This window comes from Suricata suricatta, chromosome 10, assembly GCF_006229205.1.
Source record: "Suricata suricatta isolate VVHF042 chromosome 10, meerkat_22Aug2017_6uvM2_HiC, whole genome shotgun sequence".
In the NCBI taxonomy this organism is placed as follows: Eukaryota; Metazoa; Chordata; class Mammalia; order Carnivora; family Herpestidae; genus Suricata; species Suricata suricatta.
Window position 1 is genome coordinate 24,849,413 of NC_043709.1, and position 19,312 is coordinate 24,868,724.

Consider the following 19,312-nt stretch of genomic DNA (forward strand, 5'->3'; position numbering starts at 1 on the left):
GTGCTCATGGTAGGTTTCAATTAAAAATATAAAGACCTCACTGAAAAGGTGATACTTGAACAAATTCATGAGAAGGTAAGGGAATGAGCCTGTGGGAATCCTGAGGAGGGGAGGGTTCTAAGTAGCAAGTATGGTAAGAGTGTAAGCCAGGTTGGCTAGAGTGACCGGGGGTGGGGAAGAGTAGCTGGAGAAGAGATCTGAGAGATAAATGGGGAGTGAGCAGAGATGTGTCCAAGAACGACTGGTCATCTATTGTAAAGACGTTAGACTTAAGATCCCTGAGTCTGAGCGCCCAAAAAGCAGAGTGCTCATTTACTGCAGTGGCCCTTTACTTGCGGAATGTAGGAGCTCCTCTGGGGGCACGAGCCGGTTAGACATCCTGGCAGAGGTGCTGAGTAGGCAGCTGAACGTAAGAGCCAGGGTTCCGGGTGGAGACAGACATGCAGAAGTCATCAGCACATGGATTACAGGAGTGTTAGCGCAGAGAGGTCTGGGACTAAACCCTGGGGCCCTGCACGAGCCGAGAACGTGAGGATCAAGTAGCAGAGGAGACTTGGAAGGAGCAGCCAGTGGTGCAGGGGAAAACTGAGGAGAGGCTAGGTCATTAGAAGTCAGGTGAAGAAAAGGTTTCAGAGAGTAGTGTGCTCTATCGGATGCTGCTGATCAAAGATGACCAAAAATTGACAGCTGGATTTAGCAGCGGCCACTGGAGGTCATTGTTGCAATTATATTGGAAGCTGACTGCTGCTGAATTCATGCCGTCTGTCAGGGTTTTTCTCAGCAAAGCTGACATGATATGCTCAGTCGTACGCTCTGTACAGCTAACTTTGCACTGCCATCCCAGCCAAATTGTGTATGTACTTGTCTAGGGATGTGATGTGCAGTTTTAGAGCTGAGGTGTATTCCAGTCCAGCCACCTTGTCTTACAGTGAAGAGAACAAGGCTTGGACGGGCTAAGTGGTGCCAGCAGGTCTGCGCATGGTGGGCCAGACCACCCAGGCTTCCGAGCGCCACACACCTGGCCCGCTCTGCTTAAATGCTGAGATCATAGTGGCGCAGGATCCTCAAGCCCAACAACAGTCAAAAAGAATTCTTGAGACGTTTTACGGTATAAAAAGGTGTTTTGGTTACAGCACTGGGACAGGACCTGTGGGCAGAAAGAACTGCTTTGGGATTGTGAGGAGTGACTGATTTCTCACAAGGTTTTCTGTCCTGTGGAGGTGAAGGTGACGATAGGACTCCAGGAAAGAGAGTCCACCCGTTCCTGGAGGTCTGACTATTATTAAGATTGTTTTTCTTGCAGATCAGTAAGACAGTTACAGACAATTGTGCAGCTTCATGTACTACAACCTTTATCAGCTGAACATTTGGTCTTGCCCCTGCCTTTGTTCTTACTACCTGAGGAATGTTATAAATACTCCACTTTAGGGGGTGGGGTTGTTTGCAGGGTGTCAGCTTGTCTTTTGCTCTCTCAGTGCACAGAGAGAGCTCCTTCCTTGTCCCTCTAATTCTTACTGCTCTCTCTCTGATGGGCTTGTTGAGTCCAGAATGTCCTGGGCTTCTTCACAACCGGGTTTGAATTCCAGTTCTTCTGCTCACTGGCTGTGTGAGTTTGGGCAGATAAGTTCATCTCCTTGAGCCTCAGTCTCTTCATCTACAAAATGGGGATCGTAATGACACCTCATAGAGTTGTGAGAATTAAACTGTCACTTGCCTACCCAGTGCTTTGCACAGGGCCAGTGCCTGATGAGTTCCACACAGGATGGCTGGTGCAGTTAGTAGGATCTCGGAACCTTAGTTTCCAGGACGCTGCTCTTGTTAAAACTGTCTTTGAAAAGATTTTTAATTGATGCCATTGCCTGGGGCTTATTTACGAAACAGATTGAGAGAGTTACACTCACACAAATCTGTTAAGATTTTCCCTAAAGAAGCTACCAGATGTCTCTCTCTTTTTTCCCCCCCCAGTTGCTGTTACTGGATGAGGAAGTCCAACAAAAAACAACCTAATGCACACTCACAGCAAATACAGAGTTTGTTCCCCCTTTATCAGCACTGAAAAAAACAAGCACTGTTAGTTTCCATTTCCCCGTCGCGGCGCCGGGAGGAAGCAGCAGGAGGGGCCGGGCCTGTCAGGTGTCCCCGGGAACCGGTTAACCGGGTGCAGCGTTGTTGCTAGGCCTTCAGGGTGCAGTAAGGGTTACTCTCACTGCTCAGAATGTCTTTGTGCTCAACTGTTAGGAACTGTGCAGATTTTTTCCAAAGGAGTCTGTACCAATGCTTTTCAAAATACACATAAAAAATTAATTGGTAGGCCTAATTAAATGGTAATGCATATTTATAGATCTGCCTTCCTCAAATCAGCATCTGGTTAAAAAAAATTACTGACCAACCTGAACCTTCAGTAACAGCAGCAACGCATTCCTTAATTCCAACTCTTTTTCTTTTGTCAGTGAACTGTTTTCCTGAGTGAGATAGATGTGTGTGTGTGTGTGTGTGTGTGTGTGTGTGTGTGTGTAGGACAGAGCTTGAGAGAGAATAGGGCTGGGAGCATAAAGGAAAAGTGTGAGTTACAGAATATTTTTCACATTTATTGCAGTTGTATTTCTTTAAACATACACAGGGACTTGAACTCACTCCAGTGTGTTTTCACTTACACGATTAGAGTGGGGACCTGATATAGTGAATAGAAAAGGTAAATGTGTTAAATGGTAATGAATACATCATTTAGTTTTATTTATGCTGTAAGTACTAAAATTCTAATTATGTGCCAAATGCTGTGCTCAGCCTGGGCCAGTAAGTAGTATGTTGTGCTGACCTCTTTTAATAAGCTTTCATATTATGAAAATAACATGAAAATGGTAAGGAGCTCCACAGTATATTAGTACAGTAAAAAAATAAATTTTTGTCTCAGATTGGCCTTCCCAATAATAGCATTGCATATTCACTTATGTATGTATCTTCTTTTTTTTTTTTTTAAGTATAAATGGGATACTTCAAGAGAGTTCCACCTCTTGCTTTTTCTGTTCACCAGTTGTTCTTGTGAGCATGTTAGCGTAGTATTCCATTGTGTGGATATAACACAATTTAACTTCCTGGACTTAAAACTTATTTTGAAATGGAGACATAACTTTCTGTACTAAAGAGTTCTCTTTTAATGAGAATTATACAAAATAACATCTATGACTACTACTCTAGTGCTGGTCCATGATAGATACACATAGGTATTAATAGAATGGATGAATTGATTGTGTTTATTCAGTTATTCAAGTTATTTTCCTTTATAGATAATTTACAAATAAAATTCAGAGCTATGAAGGATGACATTCCAAATGAATAGATTCTGTGTTAATGAGGTTTGTGTCCTATCAGCTGCATTCCCTAGCACCTTATTTGCATGGTAATCTACCTAGAAATGCCCCTGATAATAACAACACGAATAGTTCTGTTATCCATCGGTGCCAAGGGGGAGGCTCGGGCACATTTCATTCTGTCCGGCAGGAATGTTAATTTAAATGAATGATGGAGGCCTTAAACTCAGATAGTTCGAGACTCTAGAAGCATATAAACATTGGTCAGAATTGTTCTGAGTTTGTCAGGGCTTTAGGGATGTCATTCTTAAAATCTAAGAGCTGTCCTCTGGGTGGAGGGATCTTCCCTTCCTGTGGCACAGACCCTGTGTGCCTCACTTTAGGCACCTCTTGGTTTAGGAGACAAGTGGTCTACTGAGAGGTCATCCTACAGTAAAGGTGTTTTGGAAATTGATTAATTGGTTCTGTTGTCACATGTCTGCTGGCCACCATGGAGGACACCGAGAAGTACACGGTGCAGGCCACGCCCTGAGGAACCCTCACATAGCTGAGGGGACATGACAGTGCCTGGAGACGGCCAGCCGTACAGTGTATGGCAGTAAGGCCAGGTTCTGGAGTCACACTGACTGGACTTGGCTCTCTGAGTTGTGTGACCTTGGCAAGGTAGTTGGCATCTTGCGCCTCAGTTTCCTTATGTTCATGCTTACCTGGATGTGGGAATTAAATGACTTATTTGTGAAAGCTGCTTAGACAGTGCCCAACACATGAATGCTTAGTAACTGTTAGCTGCTGTTGTCATAGCTGACGGCACCACACGGTGGAAAAGGAGATGCTAACAGCTGCTGTTTTGTAGTGAGCTCCCGAGCCTATGAGCATCAGCCTCTACGGCAAGTGCCTCACATTCAGTATCTCATCCAGTCCTTACGGTGCCCTGCAAAGCTAGGTATTTTCAAGATGAGAAAACTGTGGCTTGTGGATGTTTAGTGCCTGCCCAAGATCACATAGCCATGAAGTGATTTGAATCTCTGTCGGACTCAAAAACGTTTGCTTTTTCCTGTGTATACACACACATACACACATATACATGTATATAGAATATATATGTATGTACATACAAAATATATGTGTATATATTTTTTAAGTAGGCTTCATGCCCAGCATGGCGCTTGAACTCATGACCCTGAGGTCAAAACCTGAGAGGAGATTAAGCATCTGATGCTAATCGACTGAGCCACCTAGGCGCCCCACCCGTGAACAATACTTGTGGGGCGGGGGGGGGGGGAAGGAAGGAGTCTTCACCTTGTAGGTGAAGAGTGAGGCCCAGAACACTTAAGCAACTTGCCCAAGGCTACCTGGAAACTGAGGTTTTCCTACGTGAGGATGGATTCCACAGTGTCTCTAGACACTTGCAGGGCTGATGTGCATGTTTTGCTCCAGAGTAGAGAGCTAGAACCAGTGCACTGAAATCAGCTGACTTGGGATAAGTGGAAAGGAGAATCTTTCCCACAACGCTGTCCACTATGAAATGAGGTAACAGTGTATTTTTCTCGAATATAAAGGGGTTTGTAGGTAGGCTATCCAGAGTTAGTTATGATGGCTCCACCAGGTCGACAGAGACACCTGTCAGGTGTGGCAGGTGTGTCAGCAGTGACCCTATTGTCACTTCTACCCTGAATCCATGCCAAGACCCAGACCAGAGTTTTGGCTTTGGATTCTCAAGGTCTTTCACATGGACAATTTTATCAAATCATTAGGAGCTATTTATGTCTATGGGGAAGCAGACTATGGAAGATTTATTTTTTTGCTTATTACTCTTATGTCTAGCAGTGTTTTCTTGATTTACTTTCCTTGTATATCCTGCCATTTTATCAATTCCGTGTTATACATCTTTATAGTCTATTTAGTACCTATTGATTCTTTCGTGTGCATGCTGAAGATTGCCCTAGGCCATTCCAATGCTGGTGGAAAATAATTACTGTGCCAAGTAGTGAAAATAGAAGTGACAACCCATGAACCTTTGCTTAGGACAAGGTAATTGAGTGAAGTTCAGATTTGCTTAATTATTCTAGTAAGACAGTACCACTCATTAGAATGTTTCCTCTTGAGGTCTGTTATTTTCCTTTTTTTTTTTTTACCTTAACTTGCTCATTCATGGGGAGAAAGTCATATATTTAAAATGAAGTCATTAACTCAACAGTTCTGAGCAGTACAGATGCCATCCCTGCCACCATATAGTTTACCAAATAGCAGGAAATACAATTATAGTGGCATATGATAAATGATACGATGGAGTAATTATAGGGGCTCTGGGGACACACACGGAGGCACTGAAGCCAGTGTTTGGAGGTAGGGGACAGCTTCCTGAGGAAGTAACATTTAGGCTGAACCCTAAAGGTGATAGGAATTAGCCACAAGAACATTGTTTCAGGCAGAGGAAGCAACGTGCATAAAAACCAAGGGACAAGGGAATGCTGGTGCATTTGAAGGACTCAGGGATTCTGCTTCATTGAGAGCCTGGAGGCAACAGGTGCAGACTGGTCAGTTGTGGCTAGCTCCCAGAAATCCTATAAGCCATGTGAAGGATCCTTGGGACATTGAGGTGCCATTGTGAGATTTAAACTAGGGAATGACATCTGAAGTTTGAGTTGCAGAGGGGTCAAGACAGTCGGGGATGGAGTGGTTCGGCATGTGGAAAGAGTGGAGTGCAAACGAGGAACCTCTTTTAGGTGGCCAGCTGGGTTGGAGCGCAGGAGCAATGGGAAAGGGCTCTGTTAAAGGCTGGGGTGTCCAGTGTGAGTCTTGCAGTCATAGTTATGATTTTTTACTTTAGCCTAAGAAAACCATTCCTTGAGCTATGTAGCAAATGGACTGGAGGCACAGGTGGAAAGAGAGCAAGAGAAACTAGTTAGGAAGCCATTTTTAGTGGTCCAGGGAAGAGAGAGGTAATGGCAGCTTGGGCTAAGATGGTCAGCTGGAAAAAATGGAGAGAAATGGCCCAATCTGTGTAAAATCTGAAGATACTTGATACAGGGTGTGGGAGAGAGACTAAAAGGAGAGCCGGGTACTTAAGCCCAGGCTGGTGTTCACTGTTGGAATTTCAGGAGTCCTGACTCTTGTGGTCGGTGGTCCACGCAGTGCACTGCTCTGGGATGCTCGTCAAGGATGGACTCGGGATGGTGTCGTGTTGCTGCCCACGTGCTAACTAAAGAAGGCATTGGCCACCTCTGGCGGACCTCCCTGCTGTGGGGCAGGAAGGGAGCCTCAGGTTGATAGAGTGTGCTTCCTGAGCTCACTTCCTGCTCCCCTTCTCACATCGTTGGTCCGTGAGTCTTGGTTCTGACCTTTGGAGCCTAGTGGAGCAAGTGTAATCCCTCTTCCCATGACAGCTTCCTCCAGTGCACTTACCCGTTCCTTCAGCCTTTCTTCTGTGGCCATTCTTCAAGCCCTTCGCCAGCCTGCCAGTCACTTTCCTTCAGGCCTGTCCTTTGTCAGATATGATTGGTTGCAGCTGGCTGTAACCTCAAAGACCTTGGGAGGACACAAATTCTTTGTTTAACATTTATATTCTGGTTTATTGTAATACATACTTATAGAATATTAAAAATACAGAAAAGTATAAGGAAAAATGTAGATTACTGTAGCACTACCATCTAGGCCTAATTAGCTTAAATTTTGGTTTAATTTCTTCTAATCCTCTCTGTGTGTATTTGTTATTATTTTTTAATGGGTATGGATAGGCCTCTTTTTTTATTTAAAAAATTTTTATTTAATGTTTTTTATTTATTTCTGAGAGACAGAGACAGCATGAGCAGGGGAGGATCAAGAGGGAGACACAGAATCCGAAGACAGGCTCCAGGCTCTGAGCTAGCTGTCAGACAGAGCCCAACGCAGGGCTCGAACCCACAAACTGTGAGATCATGATCTGAGCCGAAGTCAGATGCACAACCAACTGAGCCACCCAGGAGCCCCCTCTTGCTTTTAAAGTTTATTTATTTTTAGTGAGCTCTACCTTCAACATGGGGCTTGAACTCGCAACCCCTGAGATCAAGGGTTGCATGCTCTTCCCACTGAGTCAGCCAGGCGCCCTGTCCTCTCGCTTTTATGTCATTGGAAGTTGTTTAATAATTTCCTGGTATAGAAATTGTTTTCAGTTTTTGCTTTTATAAATAACATGCAAGTGCACATAAATAACAGTGATGCAGGACACGAGTCTTGTTTGCACGTCTCGTCTCCCGAGGATAGACTCCTAGAGTTAATTCCTGGGTACACACAGTTTTTGGGGGGTCTTGGTATATATGGCCAGGTTGTCCTCCAGAAGGGGTTCACTCATTCCTTTTCCTTGCCCCCCGGTAGGGTTAGATAAGCTCGTCCATTTCCGTATGCCCTCACCCTGTCCAGAGAAGGTGAGAGAGCTAGAGGGTGCAGTGCCACTGAGTCACACAGCCAGCATTCCCTGGGGCTTGTGTGCCAAGCACTCGCTCAGCATGTTTCAGGTATTTATATCCAGTACTTCTTACGTCCACTCTACAACATTAAGGGATATTACAGATAAATAGACATACAGAAATTAAAGGATTTGCCAAAGGTCCAAGGTCACACAGATAGTTACAAGTGAAAATAATAATTTTGGTACAGGTAACAGTTAAGGGCAATGGAGCTCCGACGGGTTAAGAAAGCTGCCCGGGCAGTACTGGGTGCCCTGGGAACCTTTCATTGTCTGCCGCCTCTGCCTTCGCTGGGGGTAAAATGCTAAGTAACGCCCAGGGCCACCTGGGACGGAGGCGGAGGCCCGAGCTGGCAGCCAGCAGCGGTTTTACAAAAGGCTTGCTCCTCACTCTTGAGGAGGACAGCTTTGTCAGGCTTCGCTTCCTCCATGTCTCCGTTATGAGGAGTTCCTGTGGCCCGTTTACAGGATGGCTGTCCCGCTGGTGACCTGTGGGTGAAGGGGCTCCAGCCCCTGACCCAGGATGATTGGATGTGACGGTTCTCTGCAGAGCAGAGACAGCCATATCACAGGTGTTCTTGACCCAACTGATTTGGACTTGGTTCTTCTGTTGAATTCACAGACTTAGTGTGGTTATCCAAAGAGGAAAAAAGGTATAATGAAAGAAAAAAGGAGGGGGGGGGGGCGCGTCGCTTCCTAGGTAGAGATGATTGGGTCCCAGCGAGTGAGACTACTACAGTCAGAGAGGCCGCGCAGTGGAATGACAACAGCCTGATTCCTGGTTTTGAATCCCTGCTCTGCCGCTTAACAGCTGTGACCTTCAGCTGGTCATGTCACCTCACTGAGATCTGGCCTCCTGAGCTGTAGGTTGGAGATGAAAACATCGTGTCAGGCTGTATCTTGTTTGCCCCAAAGCCGTTACTAAAACCGGGCAGAAGTCACTTAAACTCAGGAAATATGGGCCATGCCCCTGGGCTTAGGGACAGGTACATGAGTACCTTCTGATCTGAGACATTAGGGAAGTCTGTAGAGGGGTGGCTAATGGGAGGTTTTCTTCCTGGGCAAGAGGGGCGTGAGGAGAACCCGCTTTCTGCTCTGAATGTAGCTGTGCTTGGGTGTGATGGGTGGAACCACAGCAGCCACTTTGTGACTATGATGGGGAGGACCGGGAGAATCACAGAGATAGCAACCCCTTGTCCTAAGCATGCTCCCTAAGAATCCCTAGAATTGTTTATATCCATATTTCTTGTTTCACAAGAAAAATAGATCTCCATTTCTGTAAGCTTCAGTTAGCCATGTTTTTGTTACTTGCAATCACAGAAATTATATTTTTTAAAATGTTTTTAAATTTACTTAGAGAGAGTGTATGTGTGTGAGCATGGGGGAGGGACAGAGAGACAGATAGAGAATCCCAAGCAGGCTTTGCACTGTCAATGCAGAGCCTGATGGCAGGCTCAGTCTCTTGAACCAAGAGATCATGACCTGAGCTGAGATCAAGAATTGGATGCTTAACTGACTGAACCATCCAGGCGACCCCCAAAAAATGATTTTAAAAGTATTTATTCCTTACTGTTTTTTGTTGTTGTTGTTGAGAGTTACATTTTTGACATGTCTGGATGTCTGGAACTGAGTACATACATAATTGTAGTTGCTGTCATCATTACCCCACCATTACCATCACCCCCAGTGTACCCCCACAGCCGGTCAGCCTGAGGGTAGCATAAAAGAAAAAATGTTAGACGAGTTTGTCTCTTCCCCTACTCTGTGCATCCTGCTTCCTTTTTATTTAAGTTTTCACTTCTTCACTTCTTTTTCTTGTTTTTTTTTTTAAGATTTTTTTTTTTTTAGTAATCTCTACACCCAGTGTGGAGTTCGAATTTAGAACCCTGAGATCAAGAGTCACATGCTTTACTTACTGAGCCAGCCAGGTGCCTCTTAAGTTTTTATTTAAATTCCAGTTAACATGCAGAGTAATACTAGTTTCAGGTGCACAATATAGTGATTCAGCACTTCTGCACATCACCCCGTGCTCCTCACAGCACGTGCCCTCCTTAATCCCCATCACCTGTTTCACCCCTCCCCCCACCCCTCCCTTCTGGGAACCACCAGTTTGTTCTCTGGAGTTAACAGTCTGTTTCTTGGTTATCTCTCTTTTTTTCTTTGCTCATTTAAAAAAATTTTTTTTTCAGAGAGTGAGAGGGAGGGAGAGCGAGCATGTGCATATGTGAGTGGTGGAAGGGCAAAGAGTGAGGGAATCTGAAGCAGGCTCAGAGCTCTCAGCCCAGAGTCCAACGTGGGGCTAGAACTCACAAACTCATGAGATCATGACCTGAGTTGAAGTTTGGATGCTTAGCCAACTGAGCCACCCAGCGCCCCTCATTTGTTTCTTAAATTCCACATATGAGTGAGATGATAAGGTATTTGTCTTTCTCTATTTCAATTAGCATAATACCGTCTAGCTCCATCCATGTCATTGCAAATGGCAAGATTTCATTCTTTTTATGGCTGTGTAATGCTCCATTGTATGTATGTATGTGTATTTATGTACACACATATGGGTATATATATATGTATATATGTATACACATATATATACATCATCTCTTTATCCATTCATCAGTCAGTGGATACTTGTACTGTTTCCATAATTTGGCTATTGTAAATTAAAGCTACTATAAATATTGTGGTTCATCTATACCCTTGAATTAGTGTTTTTGTATTCTTTGGATAAATACCTAGTACTGTGATTGCTGGATCATAGGGTAGTTCTGTTTTTAACTTTTTGAGGAACCTCCATACTATTTTCCAGAGTGGCTGCACCACTTTAAATTCCCACCAATAATGCAAGAGAGTTCCCCTTTCTCCACATTCTCACTAACACCTGTTGTTTTTTGTGTTGTTGATTTTAGCCATTCTGACGTGTGTGAGGTGGTGTCTCATTGTGGTTTTGATTTACATTTCCCTGATGATAAGAGATGTTGAGCATCTTTTCATGTGTCAGTTGGCCATCTGTATTTCTCCTTTGGAAAAGTATCTATTCATGTCTTCTGCCCATTTTTAATTGGATTATACATTTTTTGGGTGTTGAGTTTTCTAAGTTCTTTGCATACTCTGGATACTAAAGTATCAGATCTGTCTTTTGCAGGTATCTTCTCCCACTTAGTATACTGCCTTTTAGTTTTGTTGATTGTTTCCTTTGCTGTGCAGAAGCTTTTTAGTTCGATGTAGTCCCAACAATTTATGTCTTATTTTGTTTCCCTTGTCTCAGGAGACATATCCATAAATATGTTGCTATAGCTGATGTCAAAGAAATTACTGTCTGTGTTCTCTTCCAAGATTTTTATGGTTTCAGGTCTTACATTTAGGACCTTAATCCATTTTGAATTATTGTTGCGTGTGGTTTAAGGAAGTGGTCCAGGTTCATTCTTATGGGTTGCTGTCCAGTTTTCCCCACATCATTCGTTGAAGAGACTGTCTTTTTCTCATTAGATATTGTTTCTTTGTCAAAGATTAATTGACCATATAGTTAAGGGTTCATTTATGGGTTTTCTGTTCTCTTCCATTGATCTTTGTGTATCTTTTCATGCCAGTGATATACTGGTTTGAATACTGTAGCTTTGTAATATAATTTGAAGTTCAGAATTGTGATGCCTCCATCTTTGCTTTTCTTTTTCAGGATTGCTTTGGCTATTCCAAGTCTTTTTGTAATATATATGCAGATTTTAGGAGTTGTTTTTTGTAGCTCTGTGAAAAATGATGTTGGTATTTTGATAGGGATTGATAGGTGTAGATTGCTTTGGGTAGTATTGACTTCTTAACAATATTTGTTCTCTCAGTCCATGAACACAGAATGTCTTTCCATTTCTTTGTGTCATCTTCAGGTTCTTTCAACAGTGTCTTATAGTTTTCAGAGTACAGGTCTTGCATCTGGTTAATAAGTTTATTCCTAGATATCTTACTATTTTTGGTGCAGTTGTAAATGGGATAGATTCCTTAATTTTTCTTTCTGCTGCTTCATTATTGGTGTATAGAAATGCAACATATTTTTGTATGTTGATTTTGTAACCTGCAACTTTACGGAATTTTTCAGTTCTAGCAGATTTTTTGGTGGAGTCTTTCAGGTTTTCTCTATGTAGTGTCATATCACCTGCAAATAGTGAATGTTTTACTTCTTCTTTAGTGATTTGGAATCCTTTGATTTATTTTTGTTGTCTGATTGCCATGGCTAGGACTTCCAGTACTATGATGAATAAAAGTTAGGAGAGTGGACTTCTCTGTCTTGCTCCTGACTAGAGAGAGATTGCTCTCAGTTTCCCCATTTAGGATGGTATTGGCTGTGGATATCTTGCCTCTTATAAAAAGTTGTATGAGGCGTGGTTGGGTGCCGGATTTCACGGAATTAATAGGAAGGAAAAGAGGAGTAGAAAAAATATTGCATTGAGGCGCCTGGGGGGTGTTTAGTCCGTTGTGTCTGACTCTTAATCTCAGCTCAGATCTTGATCTCAGGGTCATGAGTTCAAGCCCTGCATTGGGCTCCATGCTGGGCAGGAAGCTTTCTTAAAAAGAGAGAGGAGAAGAAAATGGCATTAGAAGGAAATCAGGTGAGCAGAATAGACTCATGGTTTGAATTTATTGTCTCTCATTTTATTTACTTGAAATAGATTCAGCTGTATTGGGTCCTTAATCAAAATATAAATTTTTAAATGAATGCAGATGCATTTAATTTTTACAGGCTTATTAGCATTCGTGGCTTAGAACTTAATGGTTATACCCTTAAAATCTTGAATGGCAATTCCCTTATAAACAGGCGCCCAGGAAATAGTGCTTTTTTACACAACAAACATTTCTGGTAGAGGATTATTATAATGAGGCAAAGTCTCTATTTTCAGTTTCCAATTACTTTTCAATCCAGTTGCCATCATTAAACTACACTTCCGTTTAGAGTGCTAGAGGTTGGAGAAATGAGTGCATTACCATCAAAGCATGAAGGCTGGTGCTCTGCATGAGCATTGCTGGAGCAATTCTGATGCTGCACCTGTCACCCTCGTCTTCCAGTGCCTTCGCTTGGGGATGCTGCCTGCGCAAAGTGCTAGTCACTGCTTTGAATAATTTTCAAACCCTGGTGTGGATTGTCTAGTTACCCACAGTTGCATTTTCTTTGTGGCACATTTTGCTTTCAGCAGCGTCCTTGTGATGGTTCCAGGTTTGTCACAATAATAAGAGAAAGGATGCTCTTATGTATTTGATGCTACCAACAACGTGGACATTTTGAACATCCCCTTGTGGGGAGGGATGCAAGCCCCAGCTGGCCGTCTTTAGCTGTAGCAGGACGGAGAAGCTGAGACCCCGATCCTCTGGAGAGAAATGAAGAGGGAGTCTTTGATCAGCAGAGCTCACCATGTCAGGCGAGGGGAGGAAGGGGTGTGAGGAGACTGGGAGAAATGGATGAGGTGGGCAGATGGGGCGGCAGCGTTGGCTCTGTGGGCCAACCCTGAAATAAGGGGGAGCAAACCTGAGATGCTGTTGAAAATACCTGCCAGCTGGTACAAAACAGGTAGCACCCCGGACCTGCTGTGGGCTGGCGTGCTGGCTCAGTGCCCCCGAGAGCTGCTGCTCTGCCCTCATGAATTCATGGAGGAGGTCTGGGTGCAGGAGAAGACACCAATTGCATGAGAGCACTGAAGAGGCTGGAGATCCAGAACCCTTGAAAACATTAAACCAGTGCAACCTGACTGTAGTGAGCAAGCGGAAAATCAGCTTGGCAGATGTGTTTGTGTTCCCCACAATGACATCGTATAGGAAAAGGGCAGGTAGAGGCTATGCACATAGCAGGTGCTTGGCAAATATTCCCGAGAGAGTTTATAAGTGCACATGCTATGAAACAATGTATCAGAAATCCTCCCTTTGTGCTACAAGAAGAGTTCATTTTCATGGGAACCTTCTTGTGTTTTGCTGGGTTTGGGATTATTTGTATATTATATGATTTTCAAAACATGAGATGGTGGTATGGATAGGAAAGGAAAAACAAGATGTCCTTGTAGAGACAAAATAATTTTTCCTTTAAATAAAACCAGAGAGAGCTGTTGAGTCTCCTGGTATTTTTCCCTTTGTTATCTATCTTGTAAAATTCACGCAGGGTAAAAATCAGCAGTCGTTTACAAAGACAGCTAGCTCAGTGTTTTAAGGGGGCATATATTGGGTGGCTTGAAATATGTGTGATGGAGAATTACAATAGAATGGGCTTTTTCTGCCGAGAAAACGATAGCGATCACTGTAGCCACAGGCACGGTATCAGGATGAGACATGGTGTTTATGTTTTACGGCAGAATGTCTCTTCGAGGCGATGATGAAGGTGTCATCCGGCATGGCCAAGTCAAGCGGTGTCTGTTCTATGTTGAATACAACTTCTGCTATGGCCTTTGAGTACCACATTAGCCCCAGTAAAAGAAGTGCGTGTCATAGGAGCTTGGGAATAGTGCATAGTTCTGATGAGCTCACTTAGGAAGAGCTAAAGTATATGTTATTTTTGATGGAACTCCGAAGACTCCAGAGAATTTGTTTGACTTATGCTACTCCTTTAAAAAAATTGAAGTGACTTTCAACAGGTGTATAATAATGACATTAATGAAGTGGATCTAGAAATTGAAAAATCAGAACCAAGGAAGAGAAGAGAATGCAAAATACTGTATTTTCATAGTGCTGAAGGGAAATTTTATTGAGGCCCCAGGGTCCTGGGGCTCAGGCAGGAGGCTTCCCTGTGGGCAAAGGAAGAGCTCGAGGGGGGACCTTATTTGACCTTCTTGGGGTGCAGGTTGTTGGTGAGGCCCCACCTCCTCTTGCGGGAGTTGCGGCAGACCCTCTTGTCGCAGGTGTGTTTCTGGGCTGGCTGGTGGAGGGAAAGCTCGATGGTGCCGCCCGAGGGGCGAAACACCAGTGTAGGAGGGACCATTTCTGGATGTCGTAGTCGCACAGAGTGTGGCCAGTCTCCCAACTGTTTGGACAGTTGGATGCCACTGGACAGGGGGGTGCCCTCCTTGTCTTGCTGTCAGTGGGCTTGACCTCGAGGGTGGTGGTCTTGCCCGTCAGAGTCTCCACAAAGATCTATGTCTTTGCATCTGCACAAGGCCACCACCACCACCAAACTGCTCATTTTCCTCATTGAAGAGAAAGAACTAAGGTAGGTTCTTTGATCGATTGTTTTGGAGAGCTTCCTGGCAGCCGTGGCAAAAAGGGAGTCATGATAAGGTGCATAACTCACACTCTTGGAAAGAAGAGAGCATGTGAGTTTTTCAGAGGAAGCAAACCTTTTCTAAAAGATTGCAGTTTTGGGGCATCTGCATCTGGGTGACTCAGTTGGTTAAGCATCTGATTTCAGCTTAGGTCATGATCTCACAGTTGGTGGGTTTCAGCCCTGCATCGGGCTCTGTGTTGACAACTTGGAGACTGGAGCCTGCTTTGGATTCTGTGTCTCCCTCTTTCTCTGCCCCCCTCCTCCACTTGCACTCTCTCATGCATGCTCTCTCTCAAATATGAAATAAAACATTAAAAAAAGTTTTAAAAATTAATAACAAATTAAAGATTGCAGTTTTAATTATTATTATTCTGGAGCTGAGAATCTTATTTTGATCATTCAATTTGGTTACTTATGTCCCCTGTTGTTTCTATAACTGTTATAGTTTCTCCTTTGCTTCATAGTTCCATATTGTCAGTAATCTACTCATTCTTACTTCCATCAAGGGATATAGAGATGGGAAAGGAGGTGAGTTCAGAATAGTCAGCCTTGGAGTTAGTTATTGTTGTGGTTAAATGCATAATGTCATTTTAAGTAAGTTTGTGCTACCTGTTGATGAAATTTTTTATTCTTTGAGAACACAGAACAGAGAATTATTTATATTTTTTAAATCCCTGTGACTTTATATAAAGCCCACCTAGCTTTGCACTGGGCTGGGGATTGGAGCCCCTAATCAGTCTGTCAGTGTTCAGAAGTTAAATTCATGTCCACATCTTTATACATTTAACGTATATCTTATAATAATCTGTAGTAGTATAATTAACAAAAAAAATTTGCTTCAAAAGAAAGTTCTTATTTGAACATGTATTTTTTAAAGTTTATTTCTTTTGAGAGAGAGAGAGAGAAAGGGCACGGGTGCACACCAGTGGGGGAGGGGTAGAGAAAGGAAGAGAGAGAATCCCAGATAGGCTCCACACTGTCAGAGCAGAGCCCACTGTGGAGCTTGAACTCACGAGCCATGAGATCATGACTAAAGCCAAAATCAGGAGTTGGACGTTTAACTGAGCCACCCAGGTGCCCTGGACCTGGCTTTTATTTTTGATGGCTATGTAACATACGTCAGTGTTTCGCATGGTCATTCAGTCCTACAGTGTATTTAAGTATCTATTTTCTCAGTGAATATTTTTCAGGAAACGTGTATGCAGTTTGTTTCACTATTGAAGAAAATACAAGTAACAGGTTTACTGGATCAAACAATATGCCTACCTTGACCATTACTTTCTGAAAGCATCAGTTAACACGTTCACATTCTCACTCACAAGGAAGAGAAAAAGAGCTGTTGATAAACTGGTCATCTCCAAGCAACTTATGAGCATCTTTCCATCCCCTTTGTGGCTTGCCTCTGTGTATCCAGTTCTCCCAACGTGCTTGTCAATCCTGGCGGCTGGAGTTCTGCAAGATTTCTGAAAATTAACATTTAGTGATGTCAATGATGCCCTCCTTTTAAAATATCCATTTATTGTATTTTGAGTTTCTAGTAGACTGAATGTTATGGCAGCAACTGCTAGTTATGCCCAGTGTTCATTCTCTTTTTCAGGTCCCACAAGTGTTAGCCATTCAGAATAAAAGCTATGTTTCCCCGCCTGCCCGGGAAGGCTCCTCCCCGGAGGAGGCTGGGTGACTAGTTCTGGCTGATAGACTGTGAGCACAAGGGTTTTTGGGGAAACTTCTCGGATCCTTTTGAAAACACTGGTGTGTGCCCTTTGCCTTCTCTTCCTCCATCCTTCTGCCTGGAACACAGTTACGGTGACCAGAGCTCTAGCCACCATATTGGATCATGAGAACAGTGTCCTGGAGGACTTTTGGTTCCGTGCGGACTTTATGGACCAGAGCTGGCTTCCTTGGCACTGCACTGCCTGCCTCTGGACTTCGACAGACAAAAGAAATGCATTTTAATTTTGTTTGAATTATTCTTTGGGGTCTTGGTTACTCACAAATGAATTTAACCTTAACTTCAACACATGCATTTATGTAAGGGGTTACATCAATTTATACCTGTCCCAGACATTACTGTTTTCTTGGGTGTGAATATTTCATAATAAGGCTGAAAGCTGAGATCAAATTCAAGGCAAAGTGCAAGGATCAAATGCTTTTCTCAATTCTTATTATTCCCCTATTAAAATCATCTTGATGATAATAGCTATGCTTATTAGGCTTTTCTTCTGTGCTTACCTCATTTAATCCCCTGCGAGGAGGTACAATTTGCTATTTCCATTTTACAGATTTAAAAAATGAGGCTGGAAAAGATTAATTACTTTGCAGGGTCACTTATTGAACCAGTGGTGGAGCTGCAGTGGATCCTGGATCTTCCTGGCTCTACAGCCCAGAGTCTCACCTGTGTAGGTAAGCTATTTCCTTCTGTGTGCTGTTCTGTCTCCCAGGAACCCAGCCTTCCCTCTACCTTCTTGGCCTAACTACTTCTGTGGACCCTAAGTTTCCTCTCCTCCTGCAAGCATCTTTGATTTCTCTGTGCCATTTCATGATCCTGTTGCCACCGTAGCACTACATATATCTGCTCTCACAGCATTTATTATATCTTCCTGAACATGTTGTTTATCTCACGTGGTTAGGGGTCCTGTGGAAAGATCGAGTCACCTTCTTTAGTTAGCCCTGGAACTTAGCATGGTGCTTGGCACATAATAGATGCTGAATAAATGCTTATTGAGTTATTGAATGAACTCCTGTTTTTGCTACTTTTTAAAAGTTGTTTTTTGGCACAGATTATTGTGATTAGCCATTCTGCTAGAATTTTTTTCTTGTTCTGGTATAGTCTTGCACCTACTAAATGTGTCTGTAATTTTCAAAAACTTGATTTAATAGACAATTTAGCCTTTGGTCGTATGTGACACTTCCTCTTACTTCTCAGCAGGACGGCTCTGCTGTTAATGATTCCGCAGTATGAATCCACTTGTATACTAATGGACTGCAGTGATCTTTCCCATGCAGTCAGGAGAAAAATGAGAAAGTTGCGAACACACATACGCATAAATTCATTCAGCAAGATGACTGTCTGGATCCCAAATTACATAATTATCCTCTTTTCATGTTTAATGGATGGGATAAATAAGCAGTTTTGGCTTTTCGTATTGTCGAAAAATGAGCTGTAGTGTCAGAGGAGGGAAGAATCTGGAGCTTGCTGGGCAGCCAGACTGATTGCACTGTTGTTCAGTCCAGCCTTTACCGAATTGTTACCCAGAAAGGTTGAGTTAGATGGACTCTCGTTCATGGGGTTGAAGATTATTCCTCAACTGTAAATTCCTGGGGAGCACAGGGTCCTCATTTTCTGTATCTGTGAGTCCCCAGCACTCAGCGCAGTCCCTCACACTGTATGAGCCTCCTCAAATATGGCCGTCAGCAGGAGGACTCGGTTTTCACATCTGCTGTCTCATTTAACTCAGAAGGCTGCTCGTTCTTAGACTGTTGGAACCTTTCACTTTTTGTGCTGTTGGTCTATCTTCCCTGTTGGCATACAAGTTGCCAGGAAAGAGCAAGGTGATGAAACAGAACCCGAGGACGGGGAACTAACTAACTGCTGCCCTCGAGTTGGTTGGTTGGTTTGTTTTTTAACTATTTTAACTATTTTCAAGGTGTACAGTTGAGTGGCATTAAGTATAGTCACATCATTGTTCAGCTGATGCCACCATTCATCTGCAAAACTCATCTCCCAAAACTGCCGGAGTTCAGCTCCAGCAGGTCCAAGGGTCCCTGAAAGGATGGACGGTGTCGGCGTGCAAGAGAGTGATGAGAGAGCCACATGCTTCCTTGTCGCTCACCAGGCAGGCATCTCTGCTCTGTCTGCTTTGGTGTCTCTTTTTATTGATTAAGCAATAACATGACATCAGAAAATAGGAATTGTTTACAGTGACTAATTTTTAGTGGTAAGATGTTTTAATCATTGGATGTGATGACATTAGAAAAATAAAAACATTTATAATGACTAATTTTTTATGATAAGATGCTTTTAATCATTGAAGGCATACAGAGAACTATCTCATTCATTTTTGCATCAGTCCCCAAGATTAAGAAAGTGACAGACCTATTTCATTTTGTACAGGTTGGTTTTTTGCCAATAATTATGACTTTGTTTTTGATTAACAAATTACAACCAAGTCATAGAACACACTTACTGTGAGGTTGAGCAAATCCCACAACCAAAAACATAACAGGATGTCTTCAGCAAAAAACAGGATGATATACATATCATTTAAGCCAATAAAGCTGAGATTCCTCCTAACTGAAGTCAGCACAAGGTAGAAGTAGACCTTGGGA

At 43.1% G+C, this 19,312-nt stretch overlaps 1 long non-coding RNA gene across 1 annotated transcript in view; it reads left to right on the top strand.

Annotated features, from left to right (window-relative positions):
• Window positions 1-19,312, top strand: part of LOC115303552 — a 61,190-nt gene continuing 41,878 nt past the window's right edge. The window contains exons 1-2 of the long non-coding RNA XR_003914124.1: window positions 1-75; window positions 17,306-17,386. This is a non-coding gene — a long non-coding RNA (uncharacterized LOC115303552). The remainder of the gene's footprint in view (window positions 76-17,305; window positions 17,387-19,312) is intronic.